At 33.7% G+C, this 22,388-nt stretch overlaps 1 protein-coding gene and 1 pseudogene across 1 annotated transcript in view; one reads left to right on the plus strand and one right to left on the minus strand.

Moving 5' to 3' along the window:
* The window catches only part of TNPO1 (transportin 1), an 84,925-nt gene that overhangs the window by 1,039 nt on the left and 61,498 nt on the right, over positions 1 to 22,388 (plus strand). The gene's annotated exons all lie outside the window — the stretch shown is intronic.
* Positions 10,192 to 10,310, minus strand: LOC120608308 (uncharacterized; annotated as a pseudogene).

Below are 22,388 nucleotides of genomic sequence, written 5' to 3' on the forward strand. Positions count from 1 at the left end.
TGAAACAGTGATGACTTCAATAATGAGTGCATAAGTGGTACTTTTTTTTAACTAAAAAGATGTTTTTAAGATACAAATAATATCGTGTAATAGGTATTTGGAAATGTAAGGTTGTAAAATGGCTGTTCAGATGTGCTCGTTTTCAAGATAACAAAAGTTCCTTTTGGATTTTGTTTCCATATTATATCTAAGCTTTCATATTAGAATGGTAGGTAAGTTATATTTAGTGAAGCAAGGAAGGATTCCGTTTTTTGGGAAACTGTTCTGTTTTCCACTTTTACCCTGCCCTGCACCCCATTCTTAGAGAATGACTCCGGCAAGTTGAAAACTTGCAACCGCAGAAGAGAAATATTAATTCGTTTGAAGGTGCAGATTTCTTTTTTACTCTCTGGCATATGTAATGCATAAATGTATAGCAGTTTTGCAGTACGGTTTTTACTTAATCCAATTTACTGTGAACCTAATAAACTACGAGTGCTCCATTTTCTTTTTCCTAAAAGGGCCCCCTGCCTGAATCAGTCTTGATGTGGTTACAGTTTCCTCTTAGGTATTCAGGGAATTATTAAATTCCTCCCACTGATGTTTCAGTCTATAAAAATCTTTTAAAGTAATGAAGCTTATTAGCATTATGTATTGTGAGTAGGATAAGATTTTGGTAAAAATATATATGATTCTGGTTGTAAATGTTTCCATTATCAACACCTGTATTCATTATTGTTATGACTAGTCTTTATATAATGTTAAGGCCATCACATTTACTTAATTTTTCTAAATACTGTAAACAAACTACATTGAAATGTAAATGTTCTATATTTAAAAGAATTGCTTTTGTTTAACCATGTTGGATCCTGCAAATATTATTTTTAAAGAAAGAAATATGGTTATAAAGGAAGCTAAACCAAGTGACATATATAATGAAAAAAATTATCAGATATAAACTACAGGGGAACACAGCAGTAAGTGGGAGTTATTTTTATTGTACATGGTATTAATTATGAATATTTCATCCAAGGATTGATATTTGAATACATATTGTTGCCAAAAGATCTTGGTCCAAAAAATCAATTTGATTTACCAGAAAAAGGGTAAGAAAGCTGAGAGAATCAAAGTGATTGATTAACTGATTAAGTTTTTAAAAACAATTGAGAATAATGCCACCCTCAAAAAGGAAGGATCAGGGACCACGAAATTCCCCAGACCTTGGGGATCTTTCTTAGTCTCGTTCAGCCAGTGCCATGATAGGTAGATCTGGTGGGTATAGGCAAGTGAGAGTGGTCTCCTGGGTAATAGAGGGGGCGAACTTTATAGTGGAAGACAGATGTTTGCAAGGGTGGTAAGAGTAGATTTGTACTTACACGGATGAGTGTTAGTGTAGAAGAGAGTTCCTAGAAGCCACGTTTGGTTGCTCCAAGACCTCCTTACTAGAATTCTTTGACTACTGTCAGTAGGTGTCATAAATAAGAATGTTAGAGTTCCAGAATCTCAGTAGTTAAATGTGATATTGGAACAGGAAATAGGGGTCTAGATTTGTCTTAGAACTTTCTGGAGTTGACAGAACCCATACAGAAGTGGTGGCATCTTATTTCAAAACAGCACCAATGGCAGAGCGAATATTTGAACTCAGAACTGAAAGAAAGAAGATAATTGAAAGACAAGAAGATTTAAATTGACATATGCCTTTTTAATGGTTAAAATTTAAAAACAAAGCAGATCTTTTCAGTGTAGTGTAGCAGTTAAGAACAGGAGCTGTAGAGCCAGAGTTCTTGGATTCAAATCTTGGCACCTTCTGTAATTATCTGTGTGACCATGGGCAAGTGACTTAATTTCACTGTGCCTCAATTTCCTTGTCTCATAATGCTATGAGGATTAAATGAGTTAATGCAATAAGCTCTTAGAATTGGGCCTATATAGTAAACACTCCATAAATAATAATCGCTCTTATCATCATCATCATCACTGGAATTTTAGAAAACAACCATAAAACAATGATCACTAATATCGGGACTATGAGATAACTTCAGTAAACTCTTTGGTGCATTTCCTTCCAATATTTTTTTTTAATTTGATTTTTACACAGTTGAGACTTTATTATATGAATAATTTTGCTTCTCTTTTTTTCACCTAGCACAGTAAACATTTTCTCATGCTATTAAATTACTTTGTCAGCATCTTTTTAAATAACCACATATTTGTGTTTTCTCATAATTAAACATTTTCCTGTTGGACAGTTAGCAAGTTTCTAATTTTTTTGCAGTTATAAGATAGTTTCCCTGGGACGTGGTTCCATAGTATAGCAGTTAGCACATCTGCTTTACACGCAGAAGGTCTTGGGTTCGCTCCCCAGTGGAGCCACGGTCCATGGTCTACGGCCATGCCACAAGCCCAGTGTCTGATCTTGAAAGCTAAGCAAGGTCTGGCCTGGTTAGTACTTGGATGGGAGACCACTTAGGAATACCAGGTGCTATAGGCATAAATAATAATAATAAAAAAAATAAATAAAAAGATAGATTCTTCAAAGTGAAAATATCGAATCAGAGTAAATAAACATCCAAAGCTCATGGTCCATATTACCAAATTTCTTTTACTTAAAGGGAATTTAATAATGGACTTAAATTAAGGAGCCCAGCATTTATTGCTCTTATTGCTTGAGATGGGAAGGAAGAGGGAGTGGATTAACATTTTTCCCATTTAATATACAGGGCATTATTTGTAGGCATTTAGCATGCATTGTTACTTTTAGATCTGTTATGCTCATTATCATAGCCATGTGTTACACTAAGGGAGTTACTTCCATTTTGCTGATATGGGAGAACTGAAGTATAGAAAGGTAAATACTTTGCCCAAGGTCTCAGAGTATTCAAGGCTGGATCGGAATCTAGGTCTGCCTGGTTTCAAATCTCATGCTCTTTTACTTATAAAATTTTATATAATATACATATTCAAATCCTTATACTGAACACATATGCATTGAATGACTACAGAATCTTATAATTCACCATAACAGTGAATCTAACTGTAGATCATAGACCACATTATTAAGATAGTGAAACTGAGCTGGAAGTTATGAATGGGTAAATTAGTTAAACAAGGCTTAACTATCTATACACATTTTAGAAAAGGAAAAATACTCTTTATCTGGATGAGATGTAATTGGTAATAAATACATAGAGTTGGTTTCTAAAATAAATGCAGCAAGCATTTGTGGTTGAAATACTCTTAGTAATGACCTCAACATGAATAGGGGAGAAAAAAATACATAAAATTTGGGGGTTCAGTGAAATGACAACGGCCCATTAAATAACTATACTGAAAAATACACTTAGTAAAATCCTTGACAGAGTCTTAATAAAGATAAAAACAAAAAAATAATAGAGGCATTCCAGATAAGGAGTATAAGACTACCCACAAGGTGTGGGAGATTAATTTTATACTGAAAACGCAAGCAAAAAAAAAATCGAGTTGCATTTTTATAGTTGACTTTGAACCACTCTCAAGCCATTAAGAAAATAATTATCAGTGGAGCCCATTAATCCTCAGATGCAGAAGTTACAGCCATAGATGAGAAGGTTGATCCCAGAAAGGCCAAGATTCCATTGTTTTTGTCTTTACTAACAAAATTAGGGAAGAGAATATTTCAGCAAATCATGAATGTACTAAATAGATACAAATAAATTATTAGGAGTAGGTGGTATCAACCAAAATTATAAAGAAACGAATATAAAACATTTATCATTATACTGCCATTAGAAATAATGTTTTTGGAAAATAATGAAATAAAAATAGTTTATTCTGACTGGATAATAGAAAAACAGGAAAATACTGAGGATGATGGCTAATTATGAAGGACTTTGTGTGCCATTTATTCATTCACTAAACATTTATTAGTGCTTGGATTGTCCCTTGTCTTCAAAAGATTTATGTACTACGTGAGAGAGAGAGATGTAAACAAAAAAGTGCAATGAAGTATAGCTACAGCTTTTATGATATGTCTGTGGAGGCACCCAAGAGGACTAGTAATAGATTCCATGAAGAGTTAAAGAAATGGTGCAGGTATTTCGGGGGGATTTGGAGAAGCACTTCAGAGAGTATGTCAGCAAAGTTAAGGATCTTTTGTGTTCTTGAAACTCTAAGCAGTCCAGAGGCCCTAAAAGGTATAGAATAGGAGTCCACAGACTTTTTCTATAGAGGACCGCACAGTATTTTCCGCTTTGTGGGCCTTACCAGCTCAGCCATTGTATTGCAAAAGCTGTCACAGACCTTATTGAAACTAATGGTATAAAGTAGAGGGATTTGAGGAAGAGATAACCAGCTGAGCCTGTGTTGCCCTAGCACAAGCCATTGAAAGATTTGAAAGGAGAAATTTACAACATTGATTTGTATGAATCATTAAGAGCAGAATAATATAGAAAAAGATTATTTTTTAGCACTATAAAGTAATAAGAAAAGACAGCTCAATTTTTTAAATGGACAGATTCACAGAAGAGGAAATACAGTTAGCCAATAAATATGAAGAAATGTTCTACACCACCAATAGGGAACTGCAAAGTAAAACTGAAATTTTTTTACCCATCATATTGGCAAAAATGAAGAAGTTTTGCTAGTATGTATTGACAAGGTTGTAGGGAAATACGTTTATTCATACATTGAATAAATCAGTATAGCCCTTTTGGTTTTAAAGTAAAAACATTTTGATTCAGCAATTTCCATTTTGTAGAGAACCATATGGGTATATTAGAAGTTATTTGTTTTCAATATGTCTTTGTCAGTAGCAACAGAACTTCCAGACTTACAGGTCACCTTTCCTCACCTGCACTCCAGTTCATAAAAGGGTCTATATTTGTCACCTTTTTTCTAAAACCCATTCCCAACTCTTCATATTTTTTTACTGTGCTTGCTGGAATTTACAGTCCATCATCTGCAAAATCCAGCCTCAACCTATGCTTAAACATTTCCTTCACTTTCTTGCTCTTATGGAAACCTAAATTTTTTGTGTGTGCAGTTTGGCTGTTGTGTTTTCCATAGCTCTCCTTGACACCGTTCCTACAGGTGGGAAAGGTGTCTGCCATGCATCTCTTTGCTGCTTGCAGTCTGTTCTCCATTCTCCCTAAAAATCTTGGATTTGTGGTTATGTCATCACATTATATAATACTGTCCTTCATGATTGCAATCAGCTACTAACTTCCAGGTCATTAGTCCTCGTTTTTAAATTATTTTAGCTCCAGGCTCATTGCCCTTCTCTCCAGTACCATCTCAATCTTTGTACTGAAATTGAAAAGAGTATACATAACTGATCTTTCCAGTACTTGGCCTTTCATTTCCTAGACCTTTCCTCCAGTGCTCTTCTCATCTACCCTGTCTGTCACTTCATAGTGATACCCTCTTGCATGGTCAACAACTACAGTCCCTCCACAGTTAGCATTTCATGTATTCTACTGTGTGACCTTACTTCTTATTTTTGTAGTTCACTACTCCTCGTTAGTATCTGAGGCTCAACCATCTTTGGACCCCAATGGAATTTCCAGTCCATTGATCTTATTACTTTTTCCCTGCCACTCACCTCTTGATGTTTCACTCCCTTTCTTAAACTTAAATTCCATGGTTAATTATTTTAATCACTGCTTTGGGTCTGCTCCCTTGCTCTTTGCTTCTTTGGTAGAACTACAGTCCCTGTTAAAGCAACTCTTTGTTTTCTTTGCACCTGTGCCTATGTACCTTAGTGTGGCTGGAAGAAAATACACAACTACAATGACCATGTACCTCAAGTGGGTCCTTAATGCTGCCTGTTGATTGTACTCTATTTTCCTACTCTGTTCACTCTTCTAAATGACTATTTCATTATCTTCTTCAAACCTGCAATATCTTTTTTTCCTATCCTCACTTTCATCTCATGACATTGGTTTCTACTTTGCGAAGAAAACCGAAGCAGTCAGAAAATTTCCACTGACATCACCCCATGTACCTACCAGCATCTTCATCAATATATGCTGTCTTCCTCCTTGATACCTTAGACTACCTGTTCATGTCACTGTCTGCTTTTGTACTAGATCCCATTCTCTCATCTGCTCAATGACGTTACTTCAACTTCTCTCCTTCCACATCAGTCTTTTTCTTTATTGGATTATTTCTATCAGCAAATAGACATGCTATTATTTCTCCCATCTTTAAACAAAAGAAAAGTCGATCCACCCTCTTCACCACTTGTTCTCTTTTTTAACTTTACAGCATTATTCCTCAAAAAAGTTGTCAGTACTTGCTATTGCCAGTTTTCTCCTCCCATGCTGTGTTAAACCCACTTCTCGTTAGGCCTTTGTTTGCACTATGATGACCATTGAAACAGTTCTTCAGGTTCTCCAGTAACTTCATGTTGCCAAATGCTGGATACCATTGATTGTGTTCATCTTACTTGGCCTGTCTACAACATTTAACACAACTATTTGTTCCCTTTGAAACACTTTCTTCTTTACTTTCCGGTCTTTGCTTTGCCACATACCCCTGGTTATCTCCTATCTCAGTGCTGGCTCCTGGTACTTTTCCTTTGCCTTTCTTCTCACACACCTCTTCATGTTGTAGAGCCCCAGGGGTCAGCCCTTATTTTTTCATTTGTTTGTTTTTTGTTTTCCTATCTTTATTCACTTCATTGATAATCTCATTCAGTCTCATGGCTTTAAATACCATTTAAATGCCAGCAATACCCAGATTTAGATCTTTTGCCTCAAGGTCTCTAACTCCTCTAATATGTTCAACTGCCTATTCAACATCTCTACCTAAATGCCTAATAATAGACATCAAACTCAGCATGTTCAAAACTAAACTTCTAAACTTCATCCTCATAGACTTCCCCATTTCTGTATGTCAGTGGCTCCATCCTCCCAAAAGCTCAGGCTAAAATCTTAGAGTTATTCTTGACTTTGCCTCTTCAAATCTATTCTTTCAGGATAACCTGTTTTTTTCTATATCATCGAAATATATCCAGAATTTTACCATGCCTCACTTTCTCTGCTGCCACCACCCTGGTCCAAACCACTACTGTCATATCTCCTTGGATTGCTTAAATGGGTTACTACCTGGTGTCTCCATTTTACGCTAGCCCCTCCCAACAGTCTTTTCTCAATGTACTAACCAGGGCAACCCTTTTATAAATTAAGACAATCTCTGTCACTTCTCTACTCAAAGCCCTGCAATGACTCTCTTTTTCACTCAGAAAATCTAGTCCTTACAATAGACTACAAGGCTTTACATAATCTGCCCAACACACTCCCCTTTCACTTTTCCTTCCTGACCTCATTTTCCACTACCGCTTTCCCTCCTTGCTCACTTGTTATATCATAAATGTACGTTAGGGCCTTTGCTTTAGCCAGTTCAGCTGTCTGGAATGTACTTCTCCCAAATATCTATTTGACCTTTCCTCCAGGTCTTTGTTCAGATTTCACATTCTCTAAACACCCTATTTAACACCCTACTGCATCCTTCTTATCCTGGATTCTTGATTTTTGGATAGCATGTACCACCTTCTAACACACTATATCAGGGGTCAGCAATCCAGAGTTCCATTGCCCTGTGGCCTGTGTCTGTACAGCCTATGAGCCAAGAATGGTTTTACATTTCTAAAAGGTTGTAAAACAAAAAGAATATACAACAGACATGTGAGTTGCAAAGCTTAGAATATTTACTGTCTGGCCCTTTGCAGAAAAAGTTTGCAATATATATACTGTTGTCTTTCTCCTGAAAGAATGTAAGCTCCCAAGAAAGTGAAGATCTTTGTTTTATTTATTGCTTTATCTGCCACAATCAGAACAGTTCCCAGAATATAGTAGGCACTCAGTAAATCTTTGATAAATGAATTGTGCAAAATTGTATATAGGTTAAGTTCATCAATAAACCATACTGAAGTTAGTAATGAAATAAAGCTATGTATAATGGGTAGGAAAGCCAAGGCATATTTTACATGAATTTTTATAGAACACAAAACTTTTCTACAGAAACGTGTATTTAAATACACAGAAAACAGCTCTATAAGGATATACATCAAATGGAAGTTAAAGAGTACCTCCGGGGAGGAGACCAGGATTAGAAGAGTTACTTGAAGGGAACTTGAATTTTATCTGTATTGTTTACATTTTTTTGTACACTGAGAAAGTCACATTTTTCCTTTAAAGATTTTTCTTAATGAAGAGAAAGGGGGGAAAAGTAGGTACTAACTAAGGCAGTGAGAGGAAATATAGAATAATGGGATAGAGAAGAACCTTTGCCTTTCTTATATGTCATATTTGGCCAGCAGTCTGAATGAGGAGAAGTGAGCAGTATGAATATTTGAAGAAAGAGTATGCAACAGTAAAGAGTCTTAGGTGGGAACAAGCATAATATTATCAAGGAACTACCAAAAAAAAAAAAAAGTGGAACATAGTGAAAATGGGGACAGGGACCGTTAGAAGATTAGTGCAGAGAGATAGGAGCCCAGATCAGGTGCAACTTTGTAGGGTGTGGTAAGGATATGAGGTTTTATTTTAAGTGTGGTGAAAAACCTATTGGAAGGTTTTGATAGAAGACGTGATATTTTTTGTTCACTTTTGCTGTTTTGTTCCTGTCAAGGAACAGAAGAGAAGGCAGGGAAACCTATTGTAGTAGACCACACTCTTGTAGAAAATGCTATCTAGACTAGGGTAGATGGTGGAGAAGATAAGAAGTGGTCAGACAGTATATTTGAAGGCATATTTTGACAATACTGGCTGATGGTTAAGACATGGAGTTTGAGAAAAATCAAAGATGACCCTTAGTATTTTGACCTGAACAACTGGATAAACTATAGTAGCATTTAGTGGTATTGGACAACTGGAGGAGGAGCAGATTTGAATGGGATAGGGAAGAGAATCAAGAGTTCTTTTTTATCCAGCAAAGAATAAGATACCCATTTAACAAACAAGTGGTCATGTCTTATAAGACATTGGATACTTGAGTCTGGAGTGCTATTTAATGGACTGGATGAGATCACATAGATAGAGAAAAGAGACCTAGGATATTTAGGGATAGGGGAGCCAGCAAAGGAGACTAAGAGCACTCAGTGAAATAAATGGAAAACCAGGGAGATGTGATGCCACAGGCAAAGAAGTGAATGGTTGCCTGTGTTCAGCACTGTGGAGAAATTACAGTGAGACCAAGAAGAAATCATTGGGTTGGCAACAAGGAAGTCTCAGTCTCAGTGAAGTGGAGTAAAGAAGGGAGAGATGGTGTCTCTACACAGCTTTGAAGTTATTTCTGTGAATGGAAGTGAGTGGAGAAATTGAGTAGTAGTGGAGGGTAAAAAAGGTGGGTTTTTTAAAAGATATTTTAAATAATTTTAAACTTAGAAGTTGTGAAAATAATTCAGAGAACTCCCATATATACTTCACCTGGATTCACCAGTTCTTAACATTTTGCCATATTCTCTCTACCACCCACACACATGCACACACACACACGATTATTATTTTTTTGATTATTCGATAGTAGGTTGTATATATCTTGTCCTTTTATCCCTTAATACCTTAACGTGTATATCTTAAGAGCCATGATTTCTTTTCTTGAAATCATGTATTGTTATCAAATCCAGGAAGTGTAGTTATTTACAATCTGCATTACAATTTTGTCATCTGTCCCATTTACATCCTTTATAACATTTTTTTCTTCCTGTACAGGATCCAGTCCAGGGTTTTATATTACACTTAGTTGTTGTATTTTTAGACAGAGAAAAAAATTTTTTAATGGAACCTTTGCCATTTTATCCTCATAACAACTCCATGAGATGAGGTACTGTTAGTCATCTCATTTTATAGATCATAAATCAGATATATAGATCAGAGACAAAGACCTCATATCAAAAGGTTGATATTAAATTTCTAAATCTGGATTATAACTCTTTGTAATGATGGATCAGGGTTTACCCTGATGAGCTTTGGGACAGAAGGAAGAGCAAGAAAAGTAAAGATATTTAAATTTTGTATGTAAAATTTACCAAACTTTTGCATAAATTGTATGTTTTCAGAGTTAATTGGTATTGATTGTTTAGAATGGTAAAATAAAATACTTGGATAATTCTACTGTGGTGGTTTTAGTTGGCAGTATATGGGCAGTATAAGGTCTAAAGAGTCCTTATCTGTTCCACAAAGTTTGTTTTATCTCATAAAATTCTGCTTGTCAAACTTTTTTTTTTTTAAACGCCTACAGTACCTGGTATTCCTAGGTGGTCTCCCATCCAAGTACTAACCAGGCCCGACTCTGCTTAGCTTCCGAGATCAGACGAGATTGGGCACATTGTGGGTGGTATGGCCATAGACTTTGTCAAACTTTTGTTAGAAAATATTATGAGACTTAATTTAGGAAAAGACTATTAAACTGAACCATTGATTTTTAGTTCAATAATGTTTTACATAGTTTTCTGTTAACACAGTTTTGAGGGGATAATGGCAAAGATTTCTGTTGGATAGAAATCCAAGTTATGAAAATTTTTCTTAACATTTTCAGTTAAAGATTGTTCTTAATATTGAATGTGACCTAAGCCTGACACAGTCATGTGACCTTTCATACGAGCTCAGGTATTTATTGAAAGAATCAAGTGACATGTAGCTCTCACATAGGTAATTTAGTAGTCTCGAACTACATTTGAACAATGGAATTGAATACAAGTTTCCCTGAAGGCTTGGAGAATTTCAGTAGCAAGTATAAAGAAAAGAAGTTAAGGCTGACTTCGATATGTGGAGTATGACCAGATTCATTATTTACAGTCAACTAAATATTTTACTTCTAGAAGCTGAAAGGACCTTGGTCTTTAGTTGCTTTATAGATGAGGACATGAACCAAATGAGTGTAAGAGATTTGTACAGGATTGCCCATCCAGCTATTCTTCGTGCAGAGAAGAACTGAGACAAGAGCCTCAGATCTCTGACACTACTTGTTTACTGATTTTTTTTGGCTCTTCATGGCACAGAAGACTTAAAGACTCATGCATGGCAGGGGGCAGTTTGTCCTGAAGCCCCATGAAATTACACTGGGCTTGTTAGCACCAGAAGGTTGTGGCTGTGAGTTCAAGTGTCTGCGTCGCCTCCCTCCTCCATAAATCAAGAATGAAACAGTGGATGGGAGAATGGGGTGAAGGTCATGGGGATAGGAATATAGTTAGCATTAATATATTGGCTAGGTGGAAAACCAGAGGGGAGAAGGAGCAATTAGGGGGATCGTTTTATAAACTATATAAATGTCTAACCAAATGTACTGTATAGTTGAAAATTAAAAACAAAAAATGAATGAATGAATGAAACAGTTGAGAAAGGTAGTTTTTCCTGGAGTCTTGTATGCTCAGAATCAAGAGAGTGGTGTAAAAGTTTAAGATTTAATGTAGGAAGTTGATGGGAGAAGTTTAAATAAATTGTTAAAGCGTAAAGAGGGAAAGGCTTTGCTAAAAATCCTACCTTTATTTTAACCCTACATCCTAGTGGGCTAAAGGTTTTTGTTTTGCTGTTGTTACTTGCTGATCAGATGTAATTTTTATTTGTAGAATGGAATCTACACATCAACACTCCAGTGAGATTTTAGTAGAGTTTAAATTGCTCAGCAACAAGGACAAAATTGTGATTTTGGGTAAAATTATCGTTTTCTAGTTCTGAGAATTATAAACTCCTGTACATCTCAAATGCTTTTGAGTCAGGTTCATCAAATGCCTAGCCACATTTTGGATCGTTGAATTTAATAAAGTAAAGAAATCTTAGGAATTTCCTAGTTCATCCCTTTCATTCCAGACTTATACCGTATTTGTAGTTTTCAGTTATAAAATTCTGTGTATACAAGTGCCTAATGTTAGCTTATTGATTTAATTTCTGGAGTTTCTTCATTCTAGAATATGCATGCTACTTCTGTAAGAATGTACAATGAACATTTGACTAGAGAATGTGTATTTGATTAATTGTAATAGGGATTAGTTGCTGTATGAAAATTTTTTTTAATTGAAATTTTATTTCGAGTGACAAAACAAAGATTGCTTTCTGTGTCTCTTTCCCTACTCCAGGAAAATGATTTAGGAAAATTTATTTTATAATAAATGAATTTATTTTTCTTTCTAAGAATTGGTTTACTGTGATGGAAATAGTGTGTGCTTTTGAGGCAGTTCATTAGACTCCTGTATCTACCAATTGTAAGTGTACCTCGTAGGCACACAGAACTATGCTATTAGTTTCAAGTTAAGATAATTTGCGTGCATATGTTTTCTTTGCATCTCTTCTTATTTATTGTATTAGCTTCCTTAAGCAGAAAAACGTTAAAAATTCAGAGACAATTCTAACATAATTTTCTTAAAGTTTTACTATTTTCTAAGAGTGTTAACTTTAAATTATTTAAATGATTTATGAATTATTTTCTTTAAAAGTAAAATAGTATAAGATACAAACAATTGATTAGCAAAATGAAAAGAACTAGAACTCTAACTTCTTTTAGTTCAGTATGTCGCTAAATGACTAAATTATTTGTGATATGCTCATTTATTTCTGTAGTCAGAATTTTCTTATACATTAGTAAGTAATTTTTGCTGAAAATATTTATAATTATGATTATTGAGAGAATCTAGAACTTGTTACTACAAAAGAAGTCTTGAGAACTGTTATGGAAGAATGACAGACCCTCTTTCTAAGCTAAAACTCATGTAAATTTCCTGTTGGCTTTTTACCTTTTTGCAGGATTTTTTCCTTGTAGTTCAACATATGATTTAAGTTAGCTATTTTTTTCTGAAGTGATACTTCTGGAATTATGCATCAATGTTTTGAAAAATTAGGAAGTTTGTGAGAGATGCTTGAAATTTTTTTATGTTAAAGAAAATTGTGGTATTTTAAATTTTGGAGTAGTCTTACTGTGTCTGTATATCTTTGGTAGTTCATTTAAACATTTAAATGTCTTAACATTAATTTGTTATTATAACAATGAAAATTATTTCCCTACATATAAGATATTAAAACCAAATTAGTTGATAAAAAAACTAATTACAAGTTTAGAATCTATAATAATTTCCATTATCTAAGTAAAAGTGAAACTTCTGTTTTTTAATTCTCAGGACAGCCTTTCTCTGAGACTAGGTTTCTGGGATTATAAAATAACTTTTCTGGTATAATTCTTCTGCTTTGACTCAGTTTTTTTCCCATTACTATAAAAAATTTTTTTCAATAATCAATCGTGTCTACTCATTTTAATGGCGTAATGTGGGCAAAAGTTGCTACTTCAATTTTCTATAACTAAAATGTAACCTCTTAAATACCATAACTTGTAAGCATTTTCACAAAAAAACTATTTCATACCTTCTTACATTCTTAAAAAGTAAAAAAAATAAGTGTAATATAAGCTTTTTGATTATTATGTCATTATGAATAGCAAGCATTGTACTATAATATAGTAAATAAATTCTCTAGGGTCTTTTGCTCTGCCTTATTTATGACTTTAAGCAATTATACTATTGGAAATGTTTATTTTCCTTATAAAGGTAACATAACTACTACAATATTGATAATTTTTTAAAGAGAAAAGGACCCATAATCTTAACACCCTAATATACTGCTAGCTTTTCATTATTTTCTTCCAGTCTTTTCATTTAATAATCTGTCTTTATCTTATGTATATTTATACTTACTTGTAATTGTTCCCTATATACAACTTTTTATCATTTTTTTCACTTTCTAATCAGAAACATTTTCCATGTCATTACCAAAATTAACCATCTTTTTTAATGGCTGTGTAATAGCCCAGCAGTTGAATGTTGTGTTATTTACCCATATGTTTATTGTTGTATTAGAAATAACCTGAGATAAAATCATTGAGAACAATGCTTTCTTTTCTGTATTTAAGATTCTTAAGATACAGTCTCAGAAGTGTAATCATGAGGATAAAGGGTGTGGAAATGCATATGGCTCTTGATACAGATTGCTGAGCAGATTTTCAGTATGTTGTATTAGTTTATACTATAGTCAGTAATTTATTAAAGTTGATTCATCATATCTTTAGCAGTGTTGGATATTGTTATAAAATTATCTTTGCTAATTAGTCTGAAGACATTACTTCATTATTACATTTATTGATTACTAGTAAGGGTCAGCATATTTCCATGTTTACTGTTATATCTCCTCTTGTGAATTTTCTTTCATGTGTTATCTATTGGTTCTAAACTAGTTTTCCAGATAAGTAAAGTTATTAATGTATTATATCTTATCGTATAATCTAATTTTATATGATAATATGTTAGGAGCCCCTCCCTTTTATATTTGTTCAAATAAAGCATATGTTTGTCCACCAAATTTGTAAATAGTCATGCCTTCTGGAAATGCATGAGATGTTGTAGGTCCTTTGAGATGTGGACTGAGTCTTGGGGAAACAAGTATTACCTGAAAGCTGGCATCATAATGAGGGTAAATTGCCACCATTCCTACATTTCCCACTGGTATAAAGTTTAAACAAAATGAATATTGTGAGTTATTTTTACCCTTGACGGCAGTGTTTGCCAGTGCTCAGAACCAAAATAGTATAATTTGGAAAAGGCAGGGGAAGAGAGAGGAAGTAGATGGGTAAGAAATTCTGTTGTCTGTAAAGGGGTTGCACACCTGAACTGGCAGCTGGCTTTATTCTTAGATTTTTTTCTATTCTTACTTAGTTTACTCTCTACACATCTGGGTATATTCATTATACTCAGTGACTCTCAGAGACTTACGTCAGCTTTCAAATTTACTCTGGTGTTCAATCTAAGGAAAATGATTTCCCTGATAGTCATCAGCCTTCATTGTACCAACCCCACAGTTCCTGGAGAACTCCCTAAAACATTCCATTCCTTCCACTTAAAGCAAATACATTTTTGGAATAGCTTGTTATAATATAATATGTATAATCATGTGATTATATGTTTAAATATTTAATATTTCTTCTCTGATTAAGCTTTTTTGGTTCTAAGGAGCAGCAACTCATAAAAGAAAGTGGTAGGTTTTTGGGGTTTGGGGGATTTGGGGTGTTTTTGTTTGTTTGTTTGTTTGTTTGTTTTTGGTCTTTTGTGGAACTGGACATCAGGAAGCAAGGCAGCTCCCAGGAGCAGTTGCTCTCACTATGATGGACCATGTAATCATGCTCAAAGCTTTCTTGCTTCTGTCTGTGCTGGTCCATTCTCTGTTTGCTTAAAATTTCTGTCCTCTATAATTTTGTCTTGCACATGGAATCTAATGGTGGCCACCTACCCCTCACATCATAACTTTTTAGCTTTTGCTTTGAGAAGTGGTAAATGGTAAATGGTCCCAGTAGGTTCATATTTCTGAGACAGGAAATCCACTTGATTTAGCTAATCTTTTCATGCCAGGATTCATCATATGAAGGATCATGTGCCCAATCCTGGTTTAATCAATTGTTTTTAGGAAATGGTAGTCACAAAGCATCAACCTTGACATTAGACCCATCACTTAGATGTAGGCTATTAGCTACCTAGTTCCCTTTAGAAAAGGCCTTTGGCTTTACTGCTAGATACCTATCAGAAAATCAATGCACTATACAAAAATAGAGGGTGGTGGGCAGAACCTCATAGAACTAAATGTTATAGCTTTGTTTTAAGAAATATAAATCAGATTCTTCTCCTTAATTTGTAATGTTGATTTCTAGGTCTTGATTTCATTTACTTTAAATAAGAGGATTGGTTAGATACCTAATTCCATTTTCATTCTGAAGATAATATATTATGATTGCTATTCTCTAATTACAGTTAAAGTTTAAGTTGATAAATTCAATTTCATGAAATGAGGGATGGATGGTGATAAGGACCTGATATTCAATTGGTTGATATTTCTATTTGTAAGAGAACAATAAGCTTTCAGCTTTAAGGATATATTCTTATAAACTAAACATTTCCTTAATGAGTATAGTAGTAGATTAATGTTATCCTTTGTGTCCAGTGTAATCTCAAGTTTCCTTATCTCACATTTCATTCTAGATTTTATATTCATTAATTTTTTCATGTCTCAATTATGGTTGAGTCTTACTGTTTCTTTCTCACAGTAATAGGAAAACAGAATTGAACACTCACAAAATATGTGCTGCTGTTGTTATTGTACTATAAACTGTTAGTTGTATAGTACCATCTGTCATAGAACATTATTTCCTGCTATTTTTTTTCCATTTGTGGACTGTCTGTAGAATTTACTTTATGGTATTCTTTTCCTATCTTTTTGACACGCTGAGTACTACCCTTAAACAATACTTAGTTTTCACACTTACGAAATTTTTATAGACCAGTTACATTCATATCTGATATAATATTTACCACTTAATTTCTGAATCTTTGTTCCTTATTCCTCCATTTTTTTTTCTCTTCCTTTAGAATATTATTTCATTTAAATGACAGGTCAAACAGCCCATTTTCTTGCATATTTTTTTTTATCATTCATAGGTAATCTTCATCTTAACTCTATCTAATGGTACAAACCACCATCAGTAAATCTGGGTTTCAGTGATAATTTGAGTGGATGGGATGAAGTAGGAAAGGAATGAACATTAAATACCTACTATTGCAGTACTTTACATTCTGATTTACTTTTCTCATCAACCCTAATTCACAGATAACTAAACTGGCTCAGAACATTAAGCTACTTTCCTAAATAATAGAGATAATTGGGATTTGAACCTATGTGTATATAACTTTGGAACCCATACTTCCTCTACTCTTGCCTTCATGCTTACTCGTTAGCAGCTCAGGATCTGAAATTGTAAAACTTGATTTTTTTATTAGTCTTTTTCTTCTGCATCTGCCCTCCCACAACTGAAATCTGAATGATATGTACCCCTGTTATGTTATGTTGAGTGAATTTTCAGTGAACAAAGGAAAAATTAGATAATAGCTAATGATAATCAGCCTACGAACCACTTACATTTATCCCCTTTCTATTTTACTGTCTAAACTGCTCTGACCCTTTTCCAATTCAGCCCTTGCCAATGAACACAGTGCTATGTTTCTTTTCCTTTTTTACACTTGAAAATGGGAAATATTAAATCAATACATTGCACTTTAATAATCAAGGATAGTTTGAAATGTGAATTAGAAATTCTTGGGGCCCTCACACTTCAGAACTTTAGGAGCAATCTAACTGCAATGAAACAGTGTACTTGTCGTTATACCAGAATGATTGTAAATGGCTATCCCCCTGTGTTCTCTAATTTTTCAAAAAAAAAAATCATCATCCTGGCCCCTATCAGCTTTACAGGCTTGTCTCACATTATAAACGTGAATTCTAAGATATTGAAACATACCCTTAATTGACTTTATATCAGATGTGTTACACAGGAAAATATTTGGCCATTTGCATCATAGCCCTTTTTACCAGTTCCTTAAATGTAATAAGTGCAGCTATAATCAGTAGCGTGTCTGGTGCTGATATATTTTCAATGATTTCAATACCAGTATTTTACCAAGAGCTATCATAATCTTGCTAGAGAACATACAGATTTGTCTCCATCTTGCATGTATATCGACACATAAACCAAGCAAATAATCAGACAGTGTAGAGGAATGTTACTTTAAGACAAGCTACTCTTTTAACCGATCTGTGAATTAAAGAAGCAGTTTGGAGTAGATGAAACATTGGACCAAGAATAGGAAAGATCTATGTTGCAACTCAACTCTTTTTTTTTTTTTTGGAAAAGTAGAAGTAAAACATCTTTATTTTTAAAATGTTTTTTCACCTTTATTGAGATATAATTGACATATAACATTGTGTAAGTTGAAGATGTGCAACAATGATTTTATATATGTATTTTGAAATGATTACAACAAAGTTAGTTGACATCACATCCATCATTTCACAGTACTTTTTTTTTTTAATTTTTTGGAAGGTGTGAGCATTTTTAAGATTTATTCTCTTAGCAACTTTCAAATATATAATGCAGCATTATTAACTATAGTCATATGTTGTACATTACATTTCTAGAACTTACTCATTGTAGAAAAGGAAGTTTGTACCCTTTGACCACCTTCACCCATTCTCATCTCTTAAACAAAAGTTTATTTGTTGTTTTTCGACATCTCATATAACTGAGATCATACAATATTTGTCTTTCTCCATCTGATTTAAATCTCCATCTAATTTATGTCCTTAAGGTTCATCCGTGTCGTCACAAAAGGCAGGATTTCTTTTTTATGGCTGAATAATATTCCATTGTGTGTATACCACATTTTTTCACGTCTTGGCTATTGTAAATAATGCTGCAGTGAACACGAGGGTACAGATATTTCTCTGACATAGTGAATTTATGTCCTTCCAATATATACCCAGAGTGAAATTGCTGGATCATGTAGTACTATTTTTAATTTTTCGAGGAACTGCCATCTTGATTTCCAGAGAGGCTGCACCAATTTACATTCCCACAAGCAGTGCACAAGTGTTCCCCTTTCTCCACATCCTTGCCAGCACTTATTTCAGTTCTTTTTGATAATAGCTATTTTAACAGATTTGAGGTGTTATTTCATGATGGTTTTGATTTACATTTCCCTGATGATTAGTGATGTTAAGCACTTTTTCGTGTACCTATTAGCCATTCGAATATCTTTAGAAATTATTCTGGTCCTTTGCCTGTGTTTTTAAATCAGATTGTTTGCTTGTTTTGTTTGTTAGTTTGTTTCGCTTTTGGGTTGTGTAAATTCTGTATATATTTGGGTATTAACCCCTTATCAGACATGTGGTTTGCAAAATTTTCTCCCATTCCATATGTTGCCTTTCCGTTTTGTTGATGGTTTCCTTTGCTGCGCAGAAGCTTTTTAGTTTGATACAGTCTCTTTTTAGTTTGATACTTTTTGATTTTTAGTTTGATACAGTCTCTTTTTGATATTTTTGATTTTTAGTTTGATACAGTCTCTTTTTAGTTTGATACTTTTTGATTTTTGCTTTTATTGCTTGTGCTTTTGGTATCATATCCATGAAATCATTGCCAAAACCAATGTCAAAGAGCTTTTCCTCTATGTTTTCTTCTAGCAATTTTTGGTTTCAGGTCTTACATTCAAGTCTTTAATTCATTTTGAGTTACATTTTGAGTAGTAAAAGGGGTCCAGTTTCATTCTTTTGCATGTGAATATCCAGTTTTCTCAGCACCATTTATGGAAGAGGCTATATTTTCCCCATTGAGTATTCTTGGCTCTTTTGTCAAATTTTAGTTGACTATATACACATGGGTTTATTTCTGGGCTCTCAATTCTGTTCCATAAGTCTATGTATCTTTTTTTCTGCGGGGCTCTCAATTCTGTTCCATTGGTCTGTGTGTCTTTTTTTCTGCCACTACCATACTGTTTTGATTATTACAGCTTTGTAATATAGTTTGAAATCAAGAAGTGTGATGCCTCTGTTTTTGTTCTTTCTCAGGATTGCTTTGGCTATTCAAGGTCTTCTGTGGTTCCATGTGAATTTTAGGATTTTATTTTGTCTATTTCTGTGAAAAAAAATATGCCATTGGAATCTTGATAGGGATTGCATTATCTCTGGATGGCTTTAAGGAGAATGAACATTTTAATAATATTCTTCATGAACATGAAATAGCTTTCCATTTGTTTATGACTTCTTCATTTTCTTTCATCAATGTCTTATAGTTTTCAGAGTAAATTCTCACTTCCATGTTTACATTTATTCCTAAGTATTGTATTCTTTTTGATGCAATTGTACATATGATTGTGTTCTTTATTTGTTTTTCAGATTATTTGTTGTTAGTGTATGGAAATGCAGCTGATTTTTGTATATTGATTTTGTATACTGCAACTTTACTGAATTCATTTATTTTTTGGCAGAGTAGTCTTTAGGATTTTCTGTGTATAAGAACATGGCATCTTAGAGACAGTTTTACTTCTTCCTTTCTGAGTTGGGTGCCTTTTACTTCTTTTTTTCTTGCCTTATTTCTCTGACTAGGAGTTCTACTACTTGAATAGGAATGGTGAGAATAGGCACACTTATCTTGTTCCTGATCTTAGAGGAAAAAGCTTTCAGCTTTTCACTATTAAGTATGATGCTGCCTGTGGGTTTGTCATATATGGCCTTTGTTATGTTGAGGTGTGTTCCTTCTATACCAGATTTGTTGAGAGGTTTTATCATGAATGGATCCTGAGTTTTGTCAAATATTTTTTCCACATCTATTGAAATGACTGTGATTGGTGTCCTTCATTCTATTAATATGTGCTATATCACATCGATTGATTTGTGTATGTTGAATCATCCTGTACCAAGGAATAATCCCACTTATTATGGTGTATGATCTTTTTAATGTGCTGTTGAATTTGGTTTTCTAGTAATTTGTTGAGAATGTTTGTATCTATGTCAGGGATATTGGTCTCTGGTTTTCTTCAAGTGTCCTTATCTGGCTTTACCATCATTTACAATGGCCTCATAAATGAATTTGGAAGTAGTCTCTCATCTTCAATTTTTTGTAAGAGTTTGAGAAGCATTTATGTTAATTCTTCATTAAATATTAATAGAATTCACCAGTGAAACCATCTGGTCCTCAGCTTTTCTTTGTTAGGATTCGATCTGTTCCAGTCTGTTCAGATTTTCTGTTTCTTTATGATTCAGTTTTGGTCGGTTGTGTGTTTCTAGGAATTTATCCATTTCTTCTAGGTTGTCCAAGTTGTTGGTGTATAATTATCTATAACCTCTTAGAACCTTTGTATTTCTGTGTTACCAGTGCTAATGTCTTTCCTTCGATTTATAATTTTATTTATTTAGGTCCTCTCTTTGTTTCTTCATTTGTTTATCTTTTCAAAGAATCAGCTCTTAGTTTTGTTGATCTTTCCTATTGTCTTCTTATTCTGTATTTCATTTATTTCTGCTCTAAGCTTTATTATGTCTTTCCTTCCGCTAACCTTGGATTTAGTTCTTCTTTTTCTGGTTCCTCGAAGTATAAAGTTAGGTTGTTTATTTATCTTTCTTTTTCCTGATATCTGTATTTGTGGCTATAAACTTTCATCTTAGAACTGCTTTTACTGGATTCCATAAGTTTTAGTATGTTGTGTTTCCATTTTCATTTGTCTTCAGATTTTTTTTAATTGTCTTTTGATTTCTTTGCTCAATTGGTTTGAGAGTGTGTTAACTTCCATGTATTTGTGAGTTTTATAGCTTTTCTCCTATTATTGGTTTCTAGTTTTATACCATTGTGATTAGATACTCAATATATTTACTATCTTGAATTCGTTGAGGCTTATTTTGTTGCCTAACATATGATCTATCATGGAAAACGTTCTGTGTGCACTGGAGAAGAATGTGTATTCTGCTGCCGTTGGATAGAATGTTTCGTATATGTTTTTGTTAGGTCCATTTGTTCTATAGTATTATGCAAGTCTGCTGCCTCCTTATTCTCTAGATGATCTATTCATTTTTGAGAGCAGGATATTAAAGTCCCCAATTATTATTGTTTTGCAGCTTATTTTTCCTTTTATTTCTGTTAATATTTGCTTTATACATTTAGGTGCTCCAATGTCTGGTGCATAAAAATTTGCAATTGTTAGATTTTTTTTTACATACTGACTCCTTTATCATAATATGATGAAGTTTTTTTGTCTCTAAACCATTTTTAGCTTAAAGTCTATTTTGTCTAAGGACAGCTATCTCCTGCTTTTGGTTACCATTTGCTTGAAATATCTTTTTCTCTCTCTTCATACTCAGTCTATGTGTGTCTTTAAAGCTAAAGTGAGTCTTTTGTAGGCAGCATATTGTTGGATCTTCTTATTTTATTCATTCTGCCATTCTTTGTCTTTTGATTGAAGAATTTAATCTACTTACATTTAAAGTAATTATTGATAGGTAAAGATTTACTGTTGTCATTTTAATGATTGTTTTCTAACTGTTTTGTAAATCCTTTGTTCCTTTCTTCCTGTCTTGCTGTCTTCCTTTGTGATTTGATGGCTTTTTGTGGTGGTATGCTGTGACTCCTTTATCATAATCTTTTGTATATTTACTACAGATTTCTCCTTTGTGGTTATCATGAAGATTACATAAAATTATTTATAGTATCCTGTTTTAGGCTGATGATCTGTTCATTTTGAGAGTGGGATATTAAAGTCTCCAATTATTATTGTTTGATGACAACTTCAGTAATATACAGAAACTTTTTACTTTATTTCACCTTCCATCACACTTTAGGTCATTGATTAGGTCATTGATGTTTCAGTTTATATCTTTTTGATATTGTTTGTCCAATAACAAAGTATGATAGCTATGATTATTTTTAATGCATTTGTTTCTTAACTCTTAAACTAGATTTGTAAGTGAATTACATACCACCATTACAATCTTAGAGAATCTGTTTTTGCTTTATCCTCATTTATGTTTTAATTATAGTAATTAACATTCTTTTATTTTAGCTTGATCAGTGCTCTTTTTCATTTC

Source organism: Pteropus medius, unplaced genomic scaffold, assembly GCF_902729225.1.
Source record: "Pteropus medius unplaced genomic scaffold, Ma_sr-lr_union100, whole genome shotgun sequence".
NCBI lineage: Eukaryota > Metazoa > Chordata > Mammalia > Chiroptera > Pteropodidae > Pteropus > Pteropus medius.